Source organism: Pongo abelii, chromosome 2 (genome assembly GCF_028885655.2).
Source record: "Pongo abelii isolate AG06213 chromosome 2, NHGRI_mPonAbe1-v2.0_pri, whole genome shotgun sequence".
NCBI classification, from domain to species: Eukaryota; Metazoa; Chordata; class Mammalia; order Primates; family Hominidae; genus Pongo; species Pongo abelii.
Genome location: NC_085928.1, coordinates 99,050,686 through 99,070,832, shown reverse-complemented (window position 1 = coordinate 99,070,832; position 20,147 = coordinate 99,050,686). Strand labels below are relative to the sequence as shown.

The following is a 20,147-nucleotide window of genomic DNA, read 5'->3' as shown; positions in this document are numbered from 1 at the left end:
AGTTACCCTTTCCTCCATCCTTGTCACCCTAGCACTTTAGGTGTAAGTCTTTTATGGCTTTTACACATGTGCCTTACCTCATCATGAGCTTTCTCTGGCTTTTCCTCCCCATCATTCAAGAGCAGGGCTCCTGGTTTATCCATCCCTGCAGATCCCCAGTGGGTGTTCAGTCCTCTGCACACCACTGACTCTTGGTATGAGAGCTGCACTCCATTTGACCAGTAAGTGAAGTCCCTTCTTTTTGTCCTATTCATTATTGTGAATTTCCCACTGCTGATGGCGGACTCTCAGCCCAGCTACTATCCTAAGTGGGACTACTTCCTCAGCCACTCTCTTCAAATTGGCCCTGGAGAAGAATAAACTAGAATATATAGGCTTGATTCCTAGTTCCAGGACTGTATTACACCCAACAAGTGTTTCATCGTAACATGCTTCTCAAGCAGAGTCCATGTTTGTGTGACTGGGAGTCAGAGGGTCCTCAAGAGGTCCTCAGAGAAGGATGATAAATAAAGTGACAGACAGAAGACAGAATGCTCACACCTGGCCCAGGCCCTGGTCCGGTTAATATCCTGCCTTGTCTTTCACACTATGCTTTCTACTCCCAATAGAGACATGAAACAGCAGATGAGGGAAAATGCCTTGTGTCAAATAAAACAGCATGGATAAAAGGCCTTATGTGTGTAGATCCACTCTTCTCTGGGCCTTGGCTACAAATCCAGATTCTAGCACCTGCATCTTCCCAAGGCAAAAGGAAGTTGTGAAGGTCAAGAATAAACTTGAGAGTTTTCACCTTAAGAGGCACTTGCTACTTACGGTATTATTGTCTTACCCATATAGTCAACAGTTATTTTTCAATAGGTGCTATTTGTAGGACATAGTGTTAGGCAGGCATGGGGGGACACACAGGGTTAACAAGACCTTGCCCTTGCCCTTGAGGGGCATATGGCGACACTACTTAAAGGGGGCTTCATGGACCATGCCTGGTTGCGTGTTGTTTGAGATCCATCCTCAATGAATAAGAAGAGAAATTGAGAGTAAGCATTTAGGAATGTGAATAGTAGGTAATGTTATATCTGTTGAATCTAATAACAAAAATTCAGGTTTGCATTGTATGTCTTATTTTCACTTTACTTTCTGCAAATTCAATGTTTACTGTACTTCGTAAAGACAAGGGTCTACAACAGATTGGAAATTTTAAAAACCAACTTGTCCTTAACCATAGACAATTGGAACAGCACTCATCCAACATACACATGACTAAAATAAAAGGAAGGTAAGGATAAATGTCTTAAAAAGCTAAACTAGTTCAATGTTATAGAGGCGGAGGAAGATTCTAAGAAAGATGGGTGCAATGGTACAGGATGCTTAGGAAGTTGCAAAGCTCCCCCTTCCCTAGCTGAGTAAAATTAAACCAAAAGAAGTAAAAACAACAAAGAAATTATTCACACGAATAGCAGAAATGGTCTTAATGATATAGAATACATATCCAGATGTATCATTTGGGTCTGAAACTATTGGGACCAAATGTAGCGAAGATTCTAAAAATCAGAACAGGGTTTCCTTCTGCAAGAAATGATAAGCAATAAGCTTATCATTGAAAACAAGGAAATTCTTAAAAATACCCACTGATGTCTCACACTAGACAGGGATTGGGACTGGAGCTATGGGAAGGTCCCAGAGTAAGTTCCTCAATGTGCCTTCTGGAGCCACCTTTCTGCATCCTGTAAACAATATTCTGAGGCTACAGAGGAGGAACTATAGGAGAAGATAAACTTCGTAATAGTTCAGCAGGTGGTCGAAGCCAAGTAAGTAATAATATCCTTGCAGCAAGTGTTTCAGCTGAAGCCTGGTAGCAAATGAGGAGGTTAAAAAGAGAAAAATGCCTGTAACCACACAAAATCAAACGCTTACTAGATACAGGGTTTCTCTAAAGCTCAAATTCCATTAAAGAGCCTGCTTACACTACAGATGGAAAAAGTTTAAATCTGGGGACACCTACCCTTTGAGATGGAATCCACTCTGTCTTCAGTTAGGTGGATTCTGATGCACGAGTGTCAGTAAAACCAGAGATGAATCAAAGAGTCCAAGTTACCAATGACAGGCACCACCTTTCCCTGGGAAGCTGAGAGACTATCAACATTCCTGGATCTCACGTTATAAGAGAAGAATTCACACATTTGAGGTGAACATCCTTTTTCTGGCAAATAGGAAGACCAGTTACCTGCCTTTTTAAAGATGAACAAGAAAAAAATAAAAGGTAAAGGAGGAAAGCAAAAGAAGAGAAATTGGCATGTTTCCGATACGAATATTTTGTCTCCTAGTCAACCCTCCAAGCCCCACTAAAGGAAAAGAATATAGCATAAACAGTGAGAGGGTGGGCTGGGCAGAAGAGGGAAAGAAAGAGAGGGAGATCATTTCTTTTAATTTTAATTTTTAAAATGACAACTAAATTCACAAATAAATTATAAATCACATGGATGAAATAAATGACCAAAGTGTGGTAAGAAAATACGGTATGATGAATAAGGATTTAGCAGGACTTAGAAAAAACTGAGGAGAAAAGAAATGCTTTTGTAGGACATAAAACTGCATCAAAGCAAGAAGCACAACTATTGCCACAAAAAAAGCACATTTGAAAAATGCAGGAAACGTAACTGTATTAGTCCGTTTTCATGCTGCTGATAAAGACATGTCCAAGACTGGATAATTTATAAAGAAAAAGGTTTAATGGGCTCACAGTTCCATGTGGCTGGGGAGGCCTCAAAATCATAGCAGAAGGCAAAGGAGGAGCAAAGTCACATCTTACATGGCAGCAGGCAAGAGAGCATGTACAGGGGGAACTACCTTCTATAAAACCATCAGATCTCTTGAGACTTATTCTCTATCACAAGAACAGCACGGGAAAGACCCACCTCCATGATTCAATTACCTCTCACCAGGTCCCTCCCATAACATGTAGGAATTATGGGAGCTACAGTTTGAGATTTGGGTGGGGACACGGCCAAACCATATCAATAGCATATGAGTAGAAATAAATTTACAAATTGTAAATAAGAATGGTAGATATGAAAGGAAATACTATATATATATATACACACACACATGCATATTCTGTATGTTTACTATATATTGCAATAATTTAATATATTGACCTGAGTCTACACACTGAAAAGTCTCATAGGTCCTGGAAAAGTGAATACACATCAACCAATGCTGAGAAAAAAAATTTAGTAAAATTACTGTACTTTAATAATAAAGAATTCTATAAGTGCATATATATAGTAGACAGGTCACTTCAGAAAAGAGACCAGGTACATTTCTCATGGAATTAGATACCAGAAGATAATGATGGCTGCAGGCTACAGGCATGGGCTGTAGGGATGTGCACTCCTGGCTTGGCCACTCTCTTGCTATGTGACCTTGCTCTAGTATCAGTTACCTGAACTTTCTGCTTTGCAGTATCATCATTTACAAGCAAGGATGACCCTTTCCTAAAAATAACCACTGCATACTTTTTAGAAAAAAGTGTTCTAGAGAATCCAGAAAGAGTAACACAAAAGACCATCTATCAAAAGAGAGCCAAAAAATTACCACCAAGGCATCAAAATGTAGGAAAACTTGCTGGAAATATAAGGAGAAACATCGAGAAACATAACAGGAGAGGTGATTTTAATACACCTCTCAAGCCTTTGTCAGGTCAAGCAGAAAACAAGTCAATAAAGCAGAGTGGAAATAGTATAATCAGTAAAATTGCCCTACTAGGTGTATATCTTCTTTATGTTCTACAACCAAGAACGCATATTTGTGAACTCAAAAAACATTTTTAACAAGTTCAAAATTACTTTTAAAAAATACCAAAAAGCAAAAATAATACAGGTCACATTTTTAATCATATGCAACAAAAGACAAAATATAAAAAAGAACAAACACTACAAACAACAAACCTCCTGACCAAGAAATGAAAATATTTTTTACAAGCCTTTACAACATCCCTAATGTTAAAGAGAACATCAAAACCACAAATTCAAAACATATAGAAAACAAAATGAGAACATTTTACCCCAGATTTAATAGACTACAGCAAAACTAATAAGGTAAAAATTCGTCCTCACACATATTTGTTAATAAAATGAAAGTGTAGAAATAGTAAGATGAGCAGCCCCTCAGAAACAGAGAAAAAAGCCTGTAATCCCAGCACTTTGGGAGGCCGAGGCGGGCGGATCACGAGGTCAGGAGATAGAGACCATCCTGGCCAACATAGGGAAACTCCGTCTCTACTAAAAAGTACAAAAAATTACCCACGCATGGTGGTACGCATCTGTAATCCCAGCTAGTTGGGAGGCTGAGGCAGGGGAATCTCTCGAACCCAGGAGGCGGTGATTGCAGTGAGTCGAGATTGTGCCACTGCACACTCCAGCCTGGGCGACAGAGTGAGACTCTGTCTTAAAAAAAAAAAAAATAGGAAAAAATTACAAAGAGAGTGGAAAGGAGGAATTAATAAAGGTAAAATAGAAATTGATATAGTAGAAAACAGAAAAAAATATAGAGACATGCCAGCTCCAAGAACTGATAATTTGTAAGCTCAATAAAACAGATAAACCAGTAGCTGGTCTAATCAATGACCAAAGGAGACACAGCTCCATGCTCAAAATTAAGAATTGTGAAACAGGAACTGAACACAAATTTAGACTAACAAAAACCAATAAATATACGAAAAAAAGTTCAAGACCACCAATAATTATATTAATACAAGCAAAACCCATATTGAGATAATATTTTAGCCAGGAGATTGGCAAAGATATGGCAGTATCTAAGTCAGAGAAGGGTGTGGGGCAATGAGCCCTCTTTTTAACTCTTGATCAGAGTGAAAATCCCTAGATACTTTCTGGAGGGCAGTTTGGCAATATGTGTCAAATTTTTGAACGTGCGTGGGCTTTGACCAAATAACTCTACTCACAAGGATATGTTCTAAAAAGAAAAACACACACGTACATGTGCAGTACAAACAGCAAAACTCAATATTCAATGTTCAATAAAATTCGTACCACTTTAAAATGATGAGCAGATTTACATTTACTGACTTGAAAAGATACCTACAATATGTTAACCATAAAATGAAGTATGTGAAATGTGAAATTGTAAATGCAAAAACAAATATTTGAGTACTTACTGAGTGCCAGACACCCACTGAGGCGTTGTGGGAGGCAGCAATGAACAAGACAGAGGAAGTTCCTGCTCTCATCGAGGATAGAACAAAAGCATGAGCCCACACTACCTCGTGACATGTATCTGGGGAAAATGGTGGCCAGGGGTAAACAATGTTATCTGCATTTCATACGATTTGGGGTAATTTCTACTTTCTTCTTCACCCTTCTTTTTACTGTTTTCAAGTTTTTAAATGCACACGCATGATTACTTTAATTAGAAAAAAAGTTATTTTCTGAGAGGTGTAGAAATCGTGTGTGGTGAAGGGCACAGGTAGACTTGGCATTTGAGTGGTGCTAGAAAATGAGGGTAGAATTTGTATTTATCAGATTGAAGTGGGCATTTCCCATTATGATAAATATATTATCATTAGTAATCGTGTTTAGAATAAGAGCAACATGACTTTCCATACAAACACACAATGAATCTCAGACAAAATTTCATGTCTAGATGTAGCAATTCCAGAAGTCATCTGAGTCCTCTTCTTCCAAAGATAAATATAAAAATCAATTAACTAATTAACTACAGCTTTTGTGAATCATTCACTTCAGAGTTTCCCCAGCTGGGATGAAAGAGCCAACGACAAACTCCTGTGGAGTTCTAGGTGGTGGCAACTCTACCACAACACTGGCAACTTCGTAGAGTTCCTAACCTCTTCCCATTTGACAAAGCCATAAAATATTTGAAAAAGAAAAGAATGCATGCTTTAGTTCAACTTATTTTAATGTTTGACTTTAACTTTGAGAATAGACACTCAGTATTTTGATGTTGACGTCTGTTTTATGTTTCGGTTTTTCTTTTTTTTGAGATGGAGTTTCGCTCTTGTTGCCCAGGCTGGAGTGCGATGGTGCATCTCGGCTCACTGCAACCTCGGCCTCCCGGGTTCAAGCGATTGTCCTGCCTCAGACTCCCGAGTAGCTGGGATTACAGGCTTGCACCACCGCACTCGGCTAATTTTGTATTTTTAGTAGAGACAGAGTTTCACCATGCTGGTCTGGCTGGTCTCAAACTCCTGACCTCAGGTGATCCACCCGCCTCGGCCTCCCAAAGTGTGGGATTACAGGCATGAGCCACTGTGCCTGGCCATGTTTTGGTTATTCTTAAATGTGTACTTCAATTGATGTGAAGTTCTCAACTTTTGGATGACATCTGTCATTTGAACCACAAAACTGTCTTGGCTTCCCCAGAAGCCCATCGCAGAAATAATGGGGTTCACTGCCTTCCTCAACACCATATCCATTTGTGTTTTTTATAAGGTTGACATTAACACTAGAATGTCCTGCCTGCTACTGTCTTCTGAAAGCCATCTGAACCTTTATGGCTTTATGAAGATTCTCTTCAGCACTCATGTTTCTGCATTACATTGGAGAACCTCTTTTCTATCATTTGAGAGCAAAGAGCTCATATTCAACCCATCTTCCCCCACTCAACATTGGAAACAAAAAGGGGGTACATGTCGTAGTTTTCTTAAAGCAAAATTAGAGAAAGGCATGAGAACGCAAGCTTCAAAAATAATGAATTGTGCTCTGCTACAATAGTTAAGCCTGAGGAAAAAAATGAAGTTTAAACAAGAAAAAAATTTTATTTCAAAAAGATAAGAAATGGGAAGTGAGAGTCTAGACCGCTTGACATAATCATCACACACTCTGTTCCATCATCACTAGGATAGGCACTTGTCTTCATGGTAGAAGATGGCTGCTGGGGTTCCAGCCATCTCACTGACATTCCAGACAGCAGAATGAAGGAAGGAATAGAAGGGGATCTTCTCTCCCTTTTCAGGCAACTTCCCATAAATCCCACACAATTCTGTCTAAATCTCAATTTAGTCACTTGGCTGCATCAAGTTACAAGGTAGGCTAAGCAGAAGCAATTTTATTAACCAGGTGGTGATGTGCCAGGTAAAAATCAGCATTCTTAATAATGAGGCAGAATGAAAGAACGGATATCAGGAGACAACATGTGGACACACGCAAGCACATGTATGCATAATTTTAAGGACTGTTACCAAAGTTATTTTTAGAGAAGGAGCTGTCACTATTTAGTCACCACAATGTCCCACTTGTGTATGAAAAGACAGGGCCCAGGTCAGCATCTGGAAAAAGAAAGCAAATCCAAAGTAGGATTGAATTTCAGATAGGAATAATCTGAATTTTGTTGTGCCCAAGAAAGAGGTGGGGAGAAGGGCACTAAAAATATGGAAAGGAGCCAGAGAACTTTGAGAGATGGCACAGTGAGTTTTTGAAAGAAAGAGGAGGAAGTAAAGAAGGAAGGATAAAAAGAAGAGAAGAGAGAGGGAGAGGAGGAGTGCTAAATGTTAAAATAACAAAATAGATTTGTAGAACAGAGATGGCCACTATGCAAACCTACTTCCATCTGCCCAAACTTAACTAATTCATGAAGGCCCTGTGGAGGAGGTGTGTGCTGAAGAGGGAGGGTAGAAATCTAGAAAGAGGGCTAGGAAGGCCCCTTAGCCAGGTTAGTGTATCCAACAGAGGACAGTGTCTGTGAGACAACATTAACCAAAGCAGAAGTTTTGAGATGAATGTGAGTAAGAGAACAACAGACCCCTCAGGAAGGCATGGAAATTTTGGGGGCCCTGAAGAACAGATGTACCACCAGTCCCAAAATGGAATTTTGAGCCAATTCTCTCTGGAAATTAAAGGGCACTTCCATGAGAGTTAAGTTGTTATCAAACTTCAACTTTCCTTGCCTGCCAATCTCTCAATAGGCTCGTGAGGAGGTTGGAGAAATGTTTATTGGAGCTTTAATAAAATATAAACTTTACAATATAAAACAGCAAAGTTAAATGCCATACAGCTGGTTAGTGGTTCAACCAGAACCAGAGGCTGTGTTTCTCATGGCCTCTTTAAATTAGGAAGGAAATAGGTGTCATGATCTCATCAACTGAGAGACAGTTCTGAGTGATGCACGCAAATGCATGACTGAGCCTGGGCTTGGCAGAAAGAGCACCCTGATTGATTAGTGATGTCTGCTCTGTGCTTTGGCTGTGGGAGCTTCAGGTGACATGCATTAGATCTGTAGTTCCTTTTAGAGCATGATGATTCTCTAATCACTGAGATTTATGGCAATGCCATTGGGTGTATTCAGTGTTGAGATGTTTTTACTCACACCACTGACACCAAATGAGAGGTGCTTTCTTCCCCTGACACCAATTCCTCAATTCTTTGCAGACACGAACTGGGTATTTAACAATTCAATTCAATTTTGACACTATCTGCAATTAGCATGGACCCCACAGGTTAAGGGCTGAGTCCCAGAAGGCTACCTTCCACTTCAAATATAAGTTGCAAGTCTCTGGCCACCCATGCTTCTGACCAACCAGCTATACGTCAGGGGTTCGCATGACCCCCCTCCACAGGCTTGATAATTTACTGGAATGGTGTACAGAACTCATTTACTGGCATTCGCTTGTTTATTGTAAAGGATGCAACTCAGAAACAGCCAAATGCAAGAGATACACAGGGCAGGGTGTTGGGGTGTGCAGAGTGTTCATGCTCTGTCAGGGCACACCCCCTCCCAGCCCCCCAGTGTGAGACAGCCAAGTATAAAGGGATCACGGGAAAACCTCCAACAGGCCTGCACACTGGGAGCAGTGTGCACTGGGGTGGAGCCTGGGGAAGTTCATGCTGTTTGCAGGGGGAGGAGCCTGGCCTCTTTTGTTCTGCGGTGAACCTGGAATTTAATCTGTGAGGCAGGAAACTGGCCAGCAGGACTCTTTCTTTGCTGAGAGTTTCTGTTCCTCCCCACCGTTTTTTCCCTTTTCGCCCAATAAATTCCATTTTTCTCACCCTTCAAAGCAACTGCGAGCCTAATCTTTCCTGGTCATGTGACAAGGATCCTAAGGAGAAAGTCCTACAACAGATGTATGTGCCAACTCAGAAGCAATCTGAACCCCACCATTTAAGGGTTTTTATGGAGATTTCATTATGTGGAGTTGGTGGACTAAATCACTGGCCATTGGTGATGGACTCAATCTCCTGCCCCTCTCCACTCTCAGGAGGTAGAAGGGTGGGGCTGAAAGTTCCAGTCCTCTAATCACAATCACGTGGTGCGGTCTTTCTGGCAACTAGTTTCCATCCTGAAGCTATCTTGGGGCCTCCAGACCCCAGTCGTCTTATTAGCATACAAAAGACACTCATCCCTCTGGAGATTCCAAGGGTTTTAGGAACTGTGTGCCAAAAACCTGGGACAAAAACCAAATATTTATTTATTTTTTATTATACCACAGGCATGACTGTGGAGACTTGCAAAAGGAATTTTTTTAATTGCTTAGTTTTTAGGAAGCCCTTTCGAAAGTGGGACAAAAAATTAAAGAGAAGTAGAAGACATGGACTTTATGAATTGAAGATACTCTAGTTTATCTAGCTCAACCTGTGATGTGATACCCTAATCTTCTTTATCATTCCATAAAATATTCAACCATCCTCAGGATTCCCACAGGGAGCTGGAAAAATAATAATAAATTTGGCAATAGTATACAACATGAGCAAAGCTCCTTCTATGTGAAGCACATCGTGTTTAAACCCTTTACAGAGCACTGTTTTTTCTAATCCTCCTAGCAATACTAAAAGGTGCATGCTATCAGTAACCTCATTTTCTAGATGAGTAAATCAACCTCAGAGGTTAAGTGTCCTCCCCAAGGTCCTACAGTGGGTAGGTGTCAAGGCTGAGATACCAATCAGGAGGCCTCCTGACAGGGACAGCGGCTGGTAACTTACATCCCACTGTCTCTAGGACTGCACACCTGGAGGCCAAGCAGAGCCTCACCCATTCACGGGAACAAAAACAGATTTCGATTCCATGTCTGAGTTCTTCCCAGGGACCCCATCAGGGCTAGAGTGAATTAACATCCTTAGAGGCAGGCAGGTTGGAAGTGAAATGTTCATTCTTTGGCATCTCATTGATTTGGTTCCTATTAAGAAGAAAATTTCATAATTGAAATCTAGAAGAAGAAATATTTTTCTGAAAGTATGTCCTTCTCCATAGCACTTCTCTAGTCCAGTGTCCTTAGACGACAGTTGGATTATATGAATTAAGGCCTCCAAACAGATAATCACTGTACCTTCTCCTTCAGGGACAAACAAGACATTTATTGATGCTTCTCATCACTGTTTCACTCAATGGAACACCATTTTATCACTTATATTCTCGTGAAAATTTTCCAGAGTGACTGATGATGACAAATCCATGGACCCCAATCAATGCGAAGTGGCTGCTTTCAGGTAAGGGGAGGCATAAAGTCTCAGGATCCATTTCTCATCTCCTCTGGACATTGGGGTGGGGAGATAAGAGATGCCTGCCTTCTATTTGCTACCACTATGCACTCATTCACTCACTCATTCATTCTCCCTTTCCCAAAATATTTAGAGTGCCTATTATGTGCCAAGCCCTGCTTTAGGCACTTGGGAGATAGCAATGAATAAGCCAAAAAAAGAGTCTCCTCCACTCACTGAGTTTGCAGGCCCATTGAGGGAGACGACGAACCATACATGCCAACCAATGTAGCTAAAAATAATTCCAGAGGGTCAAGTGCCCATGAAAAGAGTAAGAAGTCACTCTCAGAGGAGCTCAGAATGCCTGTATAACAATCTACACACCCAACCAGAACATACCTCAGAATAAACTTCAATAAGGCCATGCCAAGCCTGAGAATTGTGAAGAGACATGACGATCTTCCTCTTCAAAGTGGTTGCAGGCCATCCATGGTTTCACACAGTCTTTTTTCCACCCGTGACCCCAAAGGAGGAAAGCTTCCATCTGGCCCAGGATTTTTTTTTTTTAATGATGCAATGATGAAGAATGAGAAGACAAAAAATAATAAACTCCAGAGCTTGCCTTGAGAATAATGTTTTACCAACAGGATGTGTCATAAATATGAAATGGCAAAGAAAGATGTTCCAGGATTTGTACTTTGTCCTTTGTTAGCCAGACAGATAATGAGTTACCATCAGGGATTTTTTTTTTTCCCTCATTCAAACATGAGCTACATATAACTTCCATACTTCTGTGAAAAGGGAACCCATAAATTACAAGTTATTGTTTCTTAGAAACTGGGATTGTACAAGGGAGAGCCAAACAAAATCCTTTGTTTCATGACCTTGCAACTTTTTAATTAAATACCACTTTAAACTCATACATACCTAAGCCAAATGTTCCCCATCCATCCGGCTCCAGAGCATGGTGCCCATGCTACCCCTTCCATCACTTTGCTGTGTTAGAAGTAGGATTCTTGCATTTATTTTTTTCTAATTTTTTCCTCCATCAATTTAGGCGGGATTGGAAACATAGATAACACAGAACAGGGACTAGTTTTTAACAGTTTTTGTAGTTGTTATGACCAAGGACCAGGCTATACAGATTGATTATAAATTGATAAGAAAGGGAGGGAGGAAAAGAGGGAGGGAGGGAGAAATAAGAGAGGAAGCAAGAGAGCAAAGGAGATAGAGAGGAGGGCAAGAGGGAGTGGGGAGACTCCCTAGCCAAGCAGCATGTGAACCTAAGACACTTTATCTGGTTAGATCCACAGACCATTGAGGCAGAATCTAGCTTATTCTTCACCAGTATTCATGTTTCTTTCATCGTTGGCATACTTCTAAACTGCATTTCCCCAGCCCCCTCACATGTAAGTGAGGACATGTGACTAGTTATTCCTCACAGAATGTTGGCAGAAGGGATGTGTGTTACTTCCAGGAATGGCCCCTAAAACCTCCTGAACTGTTCCTCATGCTTGCTCCCCTCTCATCTGCTAGATGCAAAGGATCCACTGGAGGTCTCTGAGGCCCTGGGAGATGGTAGAGCCACACCATGAAGGTGCCTGGGTCCCTGAATGACTGCATGGAGCATAATGCTCACTCTACATTGGACTGTGACACAAGCAAGAAAGGTAAGACACCAAGATAAGGGGATTGTTTCTATACAGTTAACCAGCCCTGAACTGTACACCCTTTGCTCTATTTTTCCATCCATGGCAGGCAGCACTAACAGATACTTCATAGATAACTTTTCCCTTCAGTTGTTGTCAAACATTTCTGCCATGTCCCAGACAATACTAACTTCACATTCAGAGGGCATTACAGAGATCTCATCCAAGCACTTTAAGTACTAAATTGATATTCTTAGTTAGTTTGCAATCTACCCTTCACTATAATTCCTATTTAAAAAGGAAGGATGAGTCCATGATTCAATTCAAGATGAGAAAACATTTCTAAATCAAGGGTAAGCACATTTTTTGGTAAAGGTCCAGATAAGTAAATATTTTAGGCTTCACAAGCCTTACAGTCTCTGTCTCAGTGAGCCAATCCTGTCATCCTGGCACAAAAGCAGCCACAGGCAGTGTGTAAATGAATGGGCATGGCTGTGCTCCAATAGGCTATGATTTACAAAAATGGGCAGCAGGCCAGATTTGGCCCATGGGCCATAGTGTGCTGACCCCTGCTCTAAATCATTCTCACATTTTCACTAAATATGACCAAGGGCACATGTAAATTCTAGTATCAATTCAATCCCTGTGACATTAGTTTATACTATTTGTTTTAGACCTCATGGCTTCTCTTGAGTAGTGACAGATATGACAAATGAAGTTGCAAACAGTATTTGATTCTTCTTTCTGCCTCAGCACTGTACTGTGCCAGGCACAAAGTAAAATACAATACATTTTAGTTCCTTTTTACTTCCTTTGAAGCTTGCCTTTGAAGGTTAGACTTGAAGTCAGATCTTCACTTAAGTCCCATTTATTAGTCTGTGGCTTTGGTCAAAGCACCTTCTCTTTGTAAACCTTGGTTTCCAAATCTATAAAATGAAGATAACAATATATACCTCACAGGACTTTTTTGAGGGGTAAGGTGGTGAGAAAAAAGAATAACAACATATATATCCTGTGAAATATATATTATCGTGTGATATAATAATATATATAATATGAAATGTATAGCACAGTACAGAGGTAAGAGACTACTATTGTCAGCTGCCTGTCCCTTCCTGGATTCTGGATTTACTTTCTTTCCACTGTAAACATGAGTCCCCCCACCCCAATCCCAAGGAGGTCCACTAAATCCCCATTTAGCCTAGGCCAAGAGGCTGTTGGGGTGCAGGGGTCGGCTCCACCTGTGTTCTGATTGACCGCCAGAAACCTGAGCCTCCTTTGTAGCTACTAACTGGTTCCAGAGAAGCAGCTCCAGCTGCCAAAAAATGTTGCTGCTTTAAAGAGATAAAATGCAATAAAGATATGTTTGTAATGGGCATACTCAGTATGGTTTGACCGGCCAATGACACAAGGCACTTGGCCTTGGACCCAGTGCTATTTGAAATGAGCTCTGGAATCGAAGTACTATTCCCATCAAGAGTATCACCCTTAGCAGTCCACAGCTGAAAGCTTCAAAGCACAAAACTCAAATCTCCTTTTAGTCAAGTATTAAAATAATGAAAAAGATTTGTGGATAGAATATTTATCCTGCAGTTGCAAATTTTTATGGCCATCCCATTCTACTGAGAGTTGTTATGTGTATAAAACTCCAGACTCCAGGGTCGGTCTGAGTCTTCCCACCCTTAGACATCTGTACCATCTACTTATAGTGCATACTTACCACTCTAAAAGAAACAAAATGCTTTTTAGCTTCCTTGATGATGCTTGCATTAAAACCTGAAGGAAAACATTGCAATCTTGTCAACTAGTCATTACACATTCCCTGACAGTGTCTAGAATAGTGCCTGGCAAGAGAAGAGCTTTAAACAAGATTTACTAATGTTCCAAGTCCTATATGCAGTCATTGTCCTATATCTGATAGGGCATGGATGGCAAGTACCCAACAAATTCACCATTAACTTTGTGCTCAGGGCAAGCAGCAATAATCACTCAAGACACTTTTTTCTTTTCTGATGAGCCAAAACAGAGCAACAGTAACATCTTGGCTAGGGCAGCTTTCCTGCATCTCTGCACAGTCATGCCTTCAGGATGGGGGTCTCTCTGCTAGCACTTGGCATCTCCTGCAAACCAGTTCCTCCTACCATCTTAGCTAATCTTTGTTAACTGATCCACATATCCACCCAAGACTTCAAACTAAAAATCTGAAAGCATCCTTAACTAATCCTCCAACATCTAATCAATCAACAAATCCTATGAACTCTAATACCCCAAATAAAATTTGAATTGCTTCTCTTCATCTCTACCATTGTAACCTGGGCCATCTTTGGTTGCAACTATTTCAATAGCTTTTTAAGCGCTCTCTGGCTTTCATGGCACCCCCGCTCAGTCTGTTTCCCATACAGCTGCCAGAAGGCATTATTAAGGCAGATCATGTCAATGGCTCACTGCTGAACTGCATAACCTGCCTGATCTAGTGCTTCCTGTCCTTTCCAATATCATCTCAGCTCACTGTCCTGTCCATTACTGCAGTGCAGTTGCAGCTGCATTGACCTTCTTGCTGTTCTTGGAAAGCACCCAGGTTTTGACCCACTTACGGGGTCACACATGTGGTGTTGTCTGCTGGTAAGTCTGCTGCCTATGACAATCCCTAGCCCATTGGCTAAGTTCCCATTCTTCAAGTCACAACCAAAGTACCACGTCCTCTGAGAGGGCTTCCTAGATCACTCTCTGATATGGTTTGGCTGTGTCCCCACCCAAATCTCATCTTGAATTGTGGCTCCCATAATCCCCATGTGTCATGGGAGGGACCTGATGGGAGGTAACTGAATCATGGGAGCAGGTTTTCCCATGCTGTTCTCATGATAGTCAGTAACTGTCACAAGATCTGATGGTTTTATAAAGGAGAGTTCCCCAGCACATGCTCTCTCACCTGCTGACATGTAAAATATGCCTTTGTTCTTCCTTCGCCTTCTGCCATGCTTGTGAGGCCTCCCCAACCACGTGGAACTATGAGTCCATTAAACCTCCTTCCTTTATAAATTACCCAGTCTCAGGTATGTCTTTATTAGCAGCATGAGAATGGATTAATACACTCCCTCAACCACTTTCTTCTCTATCAAACCAATGCCCTTATTCTCTGACCTTATTCTTTCTCTGAAGACTTGGACTTAATCGAAAGCTTTATACATGTAGAAGTTGCTACAATTAGTAGAAAAGGAAACATCCATGAAAACAGTACCTTGGTCATTTCCAAGTAGTTACCACATTTCACAATATTATATTATGTTTTGTTTCTATATAACTTCTCTTAACTAAGGTATTATAAGCTCTATTTGGGTTAGAGACAATGTCTTGTCATTCAGTACTAGAGGGGAAAAAAGATGATAGAAAACAAATATCCCTTTATTCTGTCTGGTGAGGAATTCTAAATGATATTCATAGACACCTTTTGTGGCATCTGCCCCAAAAACTCCCTTTCCAGGAAATCCACAAATATTCATAATGAACCCTTTATACACAAGGGTAGTAGACCAAATATCCATGTTTAGACCATGAGACACTACCCATTTTTAATGTCTGAGTCTTATATTTGCCACTGTCTAAGGTGTCTAAGACACCTTGAGGGCAGGGATCCCATGGGATTTGCCCATTTTTTAATCCAGCAACTGAGATCAGTGACTGCTACATAATTACACTTTGAATCCATGAAAGGACAGAGCTAATTAGTTTACCCAGGCATCCAAGTCTTGTTTATTGGGTGGCCTGGGTTGGTTTAAGCTGCAGGAATCTAATAAGGGAACACCCAGAAAGATGAAACCATATCCTTAAATTCCTATTCATTCAATAATCCTAAAATAATTTATAATAAAATTAGAAACAAAGGGCAATTGTATAGGATCTTTGTCAGTCTAGTCCCCCACCTCAGAGAGCCTCCAGGGGTAGTTTTCAGAGCCCTGGATGAGGTTTGGCTCACGCAAATCCCATTGTTTGTGGTCCCATTGGAAGAGTCAGTCTCTCTTCTCCCAGCCCCCATGCAACTCTTGGAAAATGGTGCTCAATGGAGAGCATCCTTTGCAGAGGAACTTTGTCCTTAGGGGAAAGTTCTAGATGACAAGTCATAAATTTAGAAGGCCCTGGTCTCAGAAGGCACTCTGAATGATTTCAACGAAGTACAGAAGGAGAAGGTGGTTTTAAAACAGTTGCACCACTGGGTTCAGAAAAAGGAGAGGTCTGTGTGCAAATACAAACCACTTTAGTTCTTAAAACATCTGCATATTTTCTAGTCACCAAAGTCACACACACCTTTACAGCAATAAAGAGGATATTATTTACCCACCCACTTGACAGGTAGGCAAACTGAGTTCGGAGTTGCTGAGTACAACACTAGAAGAGTGTCTCCTAGGAGAGATGCCCAATAGCTGGGCTCCATGTATCCCAATAGCCTATCTTTCTCTTCATACTTAGAAACTCACCCTGACTGATATAAAAAGGGCTCTGTCAGACAGATGAAGACCTCCTGTCTGGGATAAAATAGGTGCATTCAGGGTGAGAACAGATTAAGTTAAGGCTGCCATAACAGAGAGAAATAGGGAATTCAGGGAGTTTGGGTATTTGCATGGGTCCTGTTCCAGTTGACATTTGCATCAATCAGATCAATATTGAAGATAAAGATTTGACTTGACTTCCTTTAGATTCTGGTGGACAGACACAGGGATGGCTCAAATCATCTTACTTGTTAACTTTCTTCTTCTTTATGGTCAGGGACTTAGTTTTGTACCCCTACTCTATTCTTGGCATTCAGAACAGTGACTGACACATAGTAAACTCTCATTGCTATTAATGAATATACTCAATTGACCACTTCACTTTGACCTCAGACATTCTCTGACTTTCTGGGATGCAGATTACTGTTTCAAAACAGGGTATGTTTTTCTTAAGCAATAAGTAGGCCATCATTTCTACCCTTGAAAGAAAATGCTATGTGAGACCACACTGGATCACAACCTCAAGCTGTCCCTTGGCTTCTCTGAGGTGCATCATGCAGAGGTTGAGCCTCCCCTACACTGGATCTGAAGGATGTAGGTACAAACAGCTGAGTATACAACCAACGGACCTGAACTCAGTGAAGTCACTACCTTAGAGGCCCAAGACTGTCATCACTGTCCTCACAAGTCCATGCTTCTGGACTCGTGGTGGACACCTGCAGCATCTGGCTTACTGTTGAGAGCTCTGACTACAAGAGACCAGATTCAAATTCAGCTTGGCGTGGGACTATGAGTGATGTATTGAACCTCTCTGGAGCTCAGTTGTTTTGGCTGTGAAATGGGAGAGGATAAAACACCTCATAATGCAGCAAATCACAAACTACAATGTGCACACAAATCACCTGGGGATCTTATGATGCTGCAGGTTCAGGCTCAGTAGGTCTGAGGTGGGGCCTGAGAGCTCATAATTCTAATAAGCTACCATGCCATACCAATGTGGCTGATCTGGAGATCGCACTCCAAGTAGCAAAGTCATAGGGCAGTAAATGAGATAACAGAATAAAAGGAGATTATTAACATGAACAAGCATTATAAAGCAAATTATTAATAATCATGATCAGTAGTAGCATTTTGGTTAATATACATGAAATTACCACCAGCCAGGTTTGAATTAGACTGTTTCCCGCCCTGAGTCCTTTCAAACAAGTTTTGTGATTCCATCTGAAACCTCCTTCAGACATTCCCATAAGCCCTCATGTAACTACAGAAGTCAAGGGCACAGTGAGAAGATATTTTATTACCCGTGTATTTATTTATGGGTTTTGGGGGTTTTAAAACTGGCAATTAAAACCTTGTAAATTTGTATTATCAACAAAATAAATGTAGACGGGTTAGTTACTCGTTGCTAATAAATTTGATCATTCATTTACAAAACGAATGTTCACCCAAGAATCACAGAGCACTCTATAAATATCGCTTCACGAAGCCACAAACCACCTCTACAAGGAAGGCACACAGCACCCCTGAGGGGTTAAACAAACCCTCCCGGGCCTGGGGGATGGGAGGGCAGTGCCTGAATTCCAGCCCCCTGGTCCCCTTCCAGTACTCAGGTTCAGCCTCTGCCCCAGGGGGCCTGACTCTTTGAAGCATGATATCCGCTTGGATGCATTTCAAATCAGCTTGCCTAGAGGCTCCAGCCCCAGATAGCCCCAGGAACCTGTCTGTAGGAGCTGGAGAAAACCATATTTCTCTCCTGTGAGAGGTTGAGGAGGACTCGCCTCCCCCATTTCCTCTTTTCCAATCATGCACTCTGGGTAGTTCAGCTACTGTTCAAGAGGTAACTTACAAACCGACTGGCCCAGCTATGGAACTCCAGCATGGAATTAATAAAACAAAACTGCTTGATCGCTGATTTCTCAGCCAATGGCCCCCACTTCCAGACTTACTCAGCTGAGGGTCTTCTTCACTTCTCCCCCATAAATGAACTCAGTAAAGTGTTTTTGTCTTTGAATCTTGATACCCTAGATGGACCAGGGTTTTTGTGGCTGGGTTTGAATTCCAGCCCCATCATGGTGGGGGACCACAGGCCTCGCGTTCCTTAGCTGTGAATTGGGCTTATTTTAGGCAAAGTCATCTAGTGCCTGTGAGGATGTTCAGAAATGATGTGTAAAGAGCCCCAACAATAGAATTTATCCCTATTAGTAGTGCTGGTACCAGCTGTGATATTAGTCATAGATGCAACACTAGCAGCAGAGTGTCAGGCCCGATTATAACTTTTAGGAACCTGAGCCTATGCCTCTCTCATGCACTTCATTTGTTGAGAGGAAAGGGAACAAGAGGATTGATCCCTCATTTATGAGTGCCCTAAGCAGAGCTTAGGCTGCCTCATCAGTCATCTAGCCCTCCAAGATATTACATCTTACTCCCTCTTCCCAAATTATTGACCCAACTGATACAGACAAGAGACAAGGAAGTACGGGGTAGAAGAGGGTGGGTCTCCAGCAAAGGCCCCATCCTCAATCCCGGAAACTCACGGCCCTAATGGGAACAGGCATTCATGTTTACACACCCAAAAGTTGCATTTGGCCTGCCAGGCTCCCTTACCCTGTACCCGTATAAACCCCAGACCCCAGGCTCCAGAAGCAGACGAAGATGAACAGAAGAGCAGAAGAACAGCAGAACGGCATGGCAGCGAGAAGAGAATGAGCATCTGAATGCTGAGAGGAGTTTGGCTGGGAATGGTCAGAGAGATTGGCTGCTGGATGGCCAAACTCCAGGAGAAGATCATCTCCCCACTCCATTCGCTTTTCAGCTCCCCATCCAACCTGCTGAGCCCTACCTCCATCACTCAATAAAACCCCTGCATTCGCCCTTCAAGTTCGTGTGCAACCTGATTCTTCCTATATGCTTGGTACCTCAGTACCAAGAGGACACTGAGCTGGTTAACACTTAAGCTGTCTGTGGATGGCAAGGCTAAAAGAGCTCACTGTAGCACATGCCTACATAGGCTTTGGGAGTCACAGGCACCCACTCCTAGATGCTACCATGGGGCCAGAGCCCCAGAGCACTTGCCCCAGCTCCTACACCTGCCCATCTGCCTGTTCCCCCTCCCATAAGGGGTTTGAGCAGGTGCAGTGTCTGAGCAGACAAGCCACACCCCTGTCGCACATCCTGCGAGGGGTGCCAGGGAACTCTTGCATTTCACAACCATCTTCCTGGAACACCTTTTTGCCATCTGCCCTCAGACCAGCTGGTATTATTCCTTTTCTTGCTGGTAAGAGGAACCAAAACCTCCAACTCACAAACACTGATGGGGAGAGGTGATATGAATTGCTCTTAGCCTAGGTCTACTGAGTGGTCTCACTCCTTTGGAGCTACCTTTGCCTGGGCTATGTGGCATCCACGTGCTTTTCTGCTTACACAAGGCCTCGTGGACTACATGTTAGAGGTTTTTCATCATTTATTATTTGTTACTTACCAATTTCTTCTTAACTACTGGCTGTATCTGTATTCTGTCTTGATTCATTTTCTGAAAAAGCAGGACTCATCTTTACTTAATGAGCTTTATTCCAGTC

At 41.8% G+C, this 20,147-nt stretch overlaps 2 long non-coding RNA genes across 2 annotated transcripts in view; one reads left to right on the top strand and one right to left on the bottom strand.

Moving 5' to 3' along the window:
• LOC134761011 (uncharacterized) overlaps window positions 1–11,012 on the bottom strand; it is a 231,232-nt gene extending 220,220 nt beyond the window's left edge. The window contains exon 1 of the long non-coding RNA XR_010139197.1: window positions 10,839–11,012. This is a non-coding gene — a long non-coding RNA (uncharacterized LOC134761011). The remainder of the gene's footprint in view (window positions 1–10,838) is intronic.
• LOC129058573 (uncharacterized) lies at window positions 10,203–19,414 on the top strand. Its single transcript, XR_008523748.2, has 3 exons — window positions 10,203–10,448; window positions 11,976–12,109; window positions 19,199–19,414. It is a non-coding gene; the product is annotated as an uncharacterized LOC129058573 (long non-coding RNA).
• Window positions 19,415–20,147: the final 733 nt, after the last annotated feature.